Source organism: Corvus brachyrhynchos, unplaced genomic scaffold (genome assembly GCF_000691975.1).
Source record: "Corvus brachyrhynchos isolate BGI_N302 unplaced genomic scaffold, ASM69197v1 scaffold116, whole genome shotgun sequence".
NCBI lineage: Eukaryota > Metazoa > Chordata > Aves > Passeriformes > Corvidae > Corvus > Corvus brachyrhynchos.
Window position 1 is genome coordinate 13390638 of NW_008240221.1, and position 7233 is coordinate 13397870.

At 40.5% G+C, this 7233-nt stretch overlaps 1 long non-coding RNA gene across 3 annotated transcripts in view; it reads right to left on the reverse strand.

Annotated features, from left to right (window-relative positions):
• The window catches only part of LOC108449299, a 73625-nt gene that overhangs the window by 48545 nt on the left and 17847 nt on the right, over positions 1–7233 (reverse strand). For 2 of the 3 annotated variants that reach the window (XR_001865451.1, XR_001865449.1), the window contains exon 1: positions 955–6408. This is a non-coding gene — a long non-coding RNA (uncharacterized LOC108449299). Of the gene's footprint in view, positions 1–954; positions 6409–7233 lie in introns of those variants that run through there. The other variant, XR_001865450.1, reaches the window with a different exon arrangement.

Here is a 7233-nt window from a genome sequence, read left to right on the forward strand (position 1 = left end):
ATCAAAACAGATAATTCCACCATCACAAATTAATGGGCTCGTTGAAATGATGGCTGGTACACCCTCAGTGATAAAAACCCAGTCAGGCGGAAGGTTTCGTGTTTGCTTTTGTTTGTATGTGTGTTGTTGTTAACAAAAATGGTGCAGGGATTCACATTCTCTATTGAAAAGTACTAAATGAACTGATATATCTCTACATCACATACAATACCAGTAAGTGGAGTGAATGTGGTTGAAATCCATCCCCCAATGAATTCCAGTTCTTGAAGTTAATTAAATACAGCTTGTAGAATGATTATTATTAATGCAGTGATCACATTCCAGCATCATATTTCATGAATATGCTGTTCATATTTTCTCCATTTCCATGATAAAGAAAGATGAACAGCTCAAAAAATAGGTTTATTGCAATATCACTTGTCTTTATTAGTTGCCCTAAACCACATTAAATTCAGTGGTTTTTTTAATACAGTGGAAACTGTCTTTTCTGAAAACACTTTGCTCCAGCATTTCTTTACTTTACAGCAAGTGATTCTGAGATCTTTACCTGCAGATGTCTCTTGGCTTTATGGAGTTGTAGGACGTGCTCTGTGGCAAAACAGAAAACAAAGCTGGGATTCAAGCTGAGGGGGAAGCTCTGTGTGCCTGGAGCTCTAGCTGTAATGGGTGTCTCCTGATTTAAGAATGGTTGTGATGCCACCTATCCTGCCAACAGGTGGTAAGGTTACTGAGGGAAGGGAAGGGAAGGGAAGGGAAGGGAAGGGAAGGGAAGGGAAGGGAAGGGAAGGGAAGGGAAGGGAAGTCCATGAAATAGGTGTGTTTTTAATTTACTCTGTTTTTTTTTCTAGATTTCTGCAGCAACTTGGGAAATGTCATTCAGTTCTTTATTAATTTAGTTTTAAATTTAGAAACTGATTGATTTTGCTGCGCCCATTTCAGCATGGCTTTACTCACTTTCTTACTCTCAGGTTCCAGCAACATTTGTGATCAATGTTTCCCTTCAAATTTAAAATATCGTCATTCCATTGGAGATCTTCTACAAGCAGGAAGCTTCTTCTGTGTCACACCACAAAGGATCTGGTTGATGCTCTCATCTACTGAAAACTAACTTTCTGTCAGCTGCAATATAAGTTGCCTTCAGAAAGAGATGTGAAACAGACAATGACTAATTTTTTACTTATTTCAGTCCATTTCTCACAGTGACAATGATTTTCAACCTTTTGCAATTGGAGGACCCTTAAAACAAGAGCTGTGTGACTGTGGACCTCTGCTCAGTAATCCAAGGCAGTGACAATAGGTTTGTCACCATTTGTGGGTTATTATCAAGTAATACAGTGTGCAGGAGATGAGTTTGTAACTACTGATCTTGAAGACACCATCTGAATCCATGAACACACGCTTGCATGAAACTTGCAACTGTGGTGCTGTATCTTCTTCCCCTGATTTTTAAAGTGCATGTGATGCTTTCTGATCCCATTTTTTCTGAAAATTTTTGCTTTTTAGTTGGACATGAGGTCCGAATTTCTTAGATTAAATCAGGGATTTAGAGTTCTGTAAAATTTGCAGAGAGTCAAACAGCAGAAGTAATACAGCTTCTCTGAAGGTACACATTAATCTGGCTCAGACTAGAGAGGGCCCCCCACACTGCAGTGTAGAGGAGAGAATCTGGGGACAGAAAACCTTTTATACCTGTTTTCAGGAGTGCCTTTTAGTGGCTTCTAAGCTGTGTGCTGCAGCAGTGATGCTGTTGCTCTGCAGTTCCCAGAGAAGAAAATATATCAGCATGAAAATGAGCTGGACCAGTTGCTCCCCTGTGGATATGTTCTTCAGCTGAAATAAATCTCTTATTAGTGGAAGAAAGCTCTGAATGTTTGCTGGAAGGTGGAGGGCAATGCATTTAGCTGGAATCCTTCTCACTCTACTGGGAGGGGCAGTACTATTTTGCTTGACAACAGAGCAGCTACCAGAAAAGGAGAGAAAAGACAAGCTCTGAATTAAATGTACTTCTGGAGTGGTTTTAAATTTGTTCTGCTGTTAGTAGAGGGAAATTTTAAGAAGGGCCAGATGCCAAATTGGAAAGGAGTGAAAGCTAAGAGTGAGTCTGCTACAAGCTCAGAAAGAACCTATTTAACTCGTACATTATGTTCTCTTGTGTTCAAACCTGTCCTTTGCTGTATTTCTTGAACAGCTGTACCCAGGGTTCAGTGTTCCAGCAGGCAGGTCTTCTCTTCCTCTCTTTAAATCTTCCAAGTGAGCTACTGAATTAATCTGCCTATCATTAGCATATAAAGAGCCTCACTCAGAGCCAGATAGTTAAAGATGCTTAAGAATCTGAAACTCAGAGAGAACAAAAATACCCTTAAAATCCGGCTCCAGTGGCATTCTAAATTGCAGGTTCTTCTGCATTCCTACTCAGGTCTTACTTTGTTATGTGTCTAGATTAAAATTTCAAACATAACACGTTAGTCTGTTAAATTTTAATACGTGCGAAAGAGCAGTTGCATCACAGTAGAAAAACACACACCAGATCTGGAAAGATTTGAGTTTCTGTGAGTTAAGGAGAACCTGAACTGGAAATTCTGGGGTTATTTGACAGTGTTATTTGTTGCCGTGAGAGTGGCTGCGGCCACAATGACCGCAGAGGGAACAACAAAATCCAGACTCTAGGGGTCAGGCACTGAAGGTTAAAGACAACCTCTGTGGTGAGGGCAAGTCCCCACAACCCTTTGTTTCTCCGATTGCCTGTTGCAAGTTGATTGGTTTCTGTTGTCCCCTCCTGGTTTTATGCGTAAGTTCATAAATATTTATCCCCTTAGTTGATTATGTATTAGTTCTGGAAAGTTCTGTGTTACTTGATGCCCCACTGGTTGTTCTCTTACCCCTCCTACAAGTGTTCCCCATTGGTTAATTCCCTGTAGACTCCTTCCCTATTGCTCTTCCCTATTGGTTATCTCCCCTTTCTCCACACTGATCTCTCTGAGTATGGAATCTCTGGACCTTCTGTTGAAACTTGCTCTTTGTCCCTGGTCCTTCACTTGCAATAAACCTGCTTGTGGAACCCATATGGAGAGTCCCTCATTCTTCTTTGCCTCCACCTGCCTGCTTTTACAGCGTAGCTTGGGACTGGCTCCCTTGGGTGAGGAGCTCGCTCTTTGTACCTGCAGAGTTGCTGACTGTGAGGGCGTAGCCAGACCTCCAGGCTTCCCCCTGGCTTAGCCTGCCCTCTGTTATTTGCTGGAATTTGTTCATCTGTTCTCACCTGTAAGGAGTTGTGTTAGCTGCTCTAGCTAGAATTAACCCAAATCATGTAATGGTCAGTCAGTTTGTTGTTACTGTTCCATTCAGAAAGTCAAAATAATTTGGAACATGTTGTAGTTATAGGCATTATTTAAATAGCATGTACTGACTCCTTGTTGATCCAGAAGATTTCCTTTCCTTCCACAAATGCTTATAATCAAAATCTAAGCAAAGGTCGATGCTACCATTGGGAAACCTACTACCATTTCCATGGAGAAAAATGAAACTTTAAGATCCAGTCCATCTCGCTCGGATTCTTCACTTGCACATGACTATGAAGCACTCAACAAAGCAACTTTGTGATGCTGGTGTCTGTGATTGCTGCCAGGTCAGTGGAGTGAGACACATGGCTTTGAAAGGCCTCTCATTCCAGGGGTCTGCTGAGAAGTGAAATGGGAGGAATTTGAAATATGTGGAAGAAAATGCCTGTACACCAAGGAACAGGCCTGGCTGTACTCCACACCTGCTTGACTCTGGCACCTCAGCTCTCCCTCTGTTGGCTGAACCACAGCTGTACACAGGGGTTAGTCATGCACTGCTCCATTGGTCCAGGTGCCTCAATTACTGCATCCTTATGGGCAGCTACAGTAGCTGGGCCAAAAGGGACCTTTTGTGCAAAACTGGACATTTTTCTCCATCATTGATGCAAAGGTGTTAGCAACATTCAAAGACAGTTACTTAATTCCTATAGATGTCAGAAGTATATATTGTTCTAATAGTTATTACTAGTAACTGTGAGTAATAACTGTTTTCGAATGAAAAAAGAGATCAAGGAATATTGAAACACATTCCTCAGCTTACAAATTTCAGCAGAGGATTAAAGACCTCAACTGATGTTTATTCTAAGGTGCTGCACAGTTTGTTATATTCCTCTCATTCCATTATGTCCCAGGAAGAAGAATTTTGTGCATATTTTCTCTCTATGGAATCTATTACTTACTCTGCAATGCTTCTCTAACTTCTCTATTCCTTTGGAGATGGGGAATCAGAACAGCATACCATATGCAATCTGTGGATGCACCATCCATTTTTAGAGCTGTGTAATAACACGTTATTTTTTTATCTTCCTTCTGAGGCAGTTCCTAACCTCTTGCCTGCCCTACAAAGCACTGATGTAATATTTGCATTGAGCTGATGCTGGTGATTTTGATGAGTTTTGAAGTCCATCCCCGATCAAATAGGATGCTCATCATGGGTAAGGATGAGGGATTTTATCTATTAACAAGGGCATATAGTGGCAGGACAATAAGGGAATGGTTTCAAACTGAATGAGAGTACGTTTAGATTAAATATTAGGAAAAAAATTCCTCCCTCTGAGGGTGGTGAGGCCCTGGCACAGGTTGCCCAGAGAAGCTGTGACTGTTCCATACCTGGAAGTGTTCAAAGCCAGTCTGGATGGATCTCTTGAGTAACCTGGTGTAGTGGAAGGTGTCCCTTTCCAAAGCAGAGGGGTTGGAACAAGATGATCTTTAAGGTCTAATCCAGCCCATTATGCAATTCTATGTGTCTATGATTTTATGATTTTATTGGGTCTTAATGGACCTTCTCATCCCCTTACATCTGTTGTGCCATAACATCTCCCCTGCCATGTGGCTGCATGGGTAATTTGCATTCCATATGCCTTAAGGTGAGAGCAAGAGCGAGCAATAGCTGTGATCGTGTCATTCTGTGTTACAACCTTCTGAGATTTCCTTTTCTCTTTCTTCCTTGAACAGAGGTATCAGAGATTCCCTAGTGGGGAAAAAAAATTGTTTTAAAACAAACTTGGAAACAGAAACTTTCTGAGTGCCTGAGCTGAAAAAGAAGCACCTAGAAGATGTGAATGTATGACCCAAGAGAAATATTCTTGCTGAAAGAAGGAGGAGAATGCCAACAACCGTCAGAAGTGAAACCATTCTGACATTGAAAGAATAGTAGAGAATGGGAAGATCTAAGATGTAGGTAGAAGCCAGAATACATTAGTTATATGGCTTTTTCTGAGGTTTTTTTTTTTCTCACTCATAACCCCCCAAATCTATAATTTTTAGAGGCTGCAAGGTTAAACTTGCAAAATAATTTATTAATAATCAGCTTGTGTTCCAGTGCAAGGGACAAATGTTGCTCTGAATTGTGATGGTAGAAATCAGGGTCATCTTCTGAGTCAGTGAAAAGGCAGCACTGTAACATCTGAGCAGGTGAGATCAAGGTGACAAGGCCAAGGTGTTTTACCTGACAAGTGCTTTATTACGAAATGTTCAACTCTCCAGGGTCTCAGCAACTGCTTTGCTCATTATTACATGGACCATTCTCATGAGTCTTTCTGCAGGTCCTTTTTGTCATTTAAAACCATTTTCCTAAATTCTCCCAGCTCCCAGATGCTGAGCCCCTAACAGCTGTGTGTTGTATGCAGGATATGAATAATGTTTTACAATGTTGGTTGACAACCAGACTTTACCTGAGCCTTGTTTTTCTTCCACGGGATTCTCCTTTTGCACTGCTATTTTACACTCAGAGTAACTCAGCAAAATAGATAGAAATATGTGTTCTTTAAAATGGGTGGAAAACCCTGGGACAATCTACTTGTCTCAAATAGAATCAGCTTAAACATTTTGTATTTTCACTGCTGTAAAGCAAATGCAATGTCACAGAGGAGCTGAGGAATACACAGAGGTCAGTCTTAGAGAAAAGTGCACTAGTGCTGCATTTTAGTCGAGGGATAGAATAAGCCTAAGTTAACTATTCACTTTTTGTCTTTAACCTGCTATTTTAAGCTTTACAGGTTTTATAAGCTAAATCAGGAAAGGCAATGGAGAATGTACAGTAAAGAACAATGCAGTTGTATGACAAGGAGATGGATTAGATAAACCTAATATACCTCTTCCAACTAAACTCTGTGATTGTAGAAAATAGTGCAGCTGAGCAGAGCTGAGATCTATTGATTTCTGTCTCCAGTGACTTCAAATGGCAGAGAAATTTTTCCTTCAGCCCAAGCAATTCTCTTCTTCTGTATCTTATTTTCTGTTACAAAAATGTAGGTATCTTCATAGGTATGGACTATCTTTTCCAAATCAAATGCTTTTTTTTTCAATGCAATGGTTTTTTTTGTTTGTTTTCTTTGTTTTGATATTTTTGGTAAACAGGTCACCTGGGCTCTGCAGCACTTGGATGACCAGGTCGTGAAGTGACAGATTGACTGAAAAAAAAAGATATATACAGTTGTATTCACAGTGATAAAACAGACAACCAAGCCACTGGCTGGGGTTGATGTTACAGCAAGGAGGAGGAAGCCCAAAGTTTCTTCTGCATTGCCAAGAGAGAAAAATTCACCAGAAAATCCTATACTGACCATTGGTAATGGGACGGGAGGTTAGAACTAGAGGCTGAAGTCATTGTTTGGTCCAGGCATTTGCAAAAGGGATTAAAAAGGCCAAAGCACTTGCAATCACAGGTGAAATAAAAGCCTATTCAGAAGCAACCCAAGCAGGTGGGTCAGAGGAAATACATAAAATAAGGAATAGGTAAAGAGTTTGCTGTACACAAAACACAAGGCAGAGCATCTGTATTTGCAGACTGATGTCTGTGGGGTAAGAGACCACACAGAAAAATTATTCGAGTCAACTGAAAGTCAAATAAGAGACACACAGACCTAGGTTCAACTAATTAAATGACTAACACTTGGATGACTACATATTTTCCAGAAGAAGGTGTCCTGAAGTAGACAGAATAATTTGGAGGAATCATGCATTAGGGTTGTATATTTGGGAAATTTTTGGTGAGCTGAAAATTCTGGAGGTAGGTGTGTATGTACTGGTTATCTAAATTTACATTAGATGAATCACAGTGCCTGGTTTTATCTGCCCTCTGTACAGGACTTCTGACAAAAAAATGTTTTGTAGTTCACATGGCTATATAATAATCAGAAGAGTACTGCAGGCTCTCTGTTGTGGGAGGGAAAGT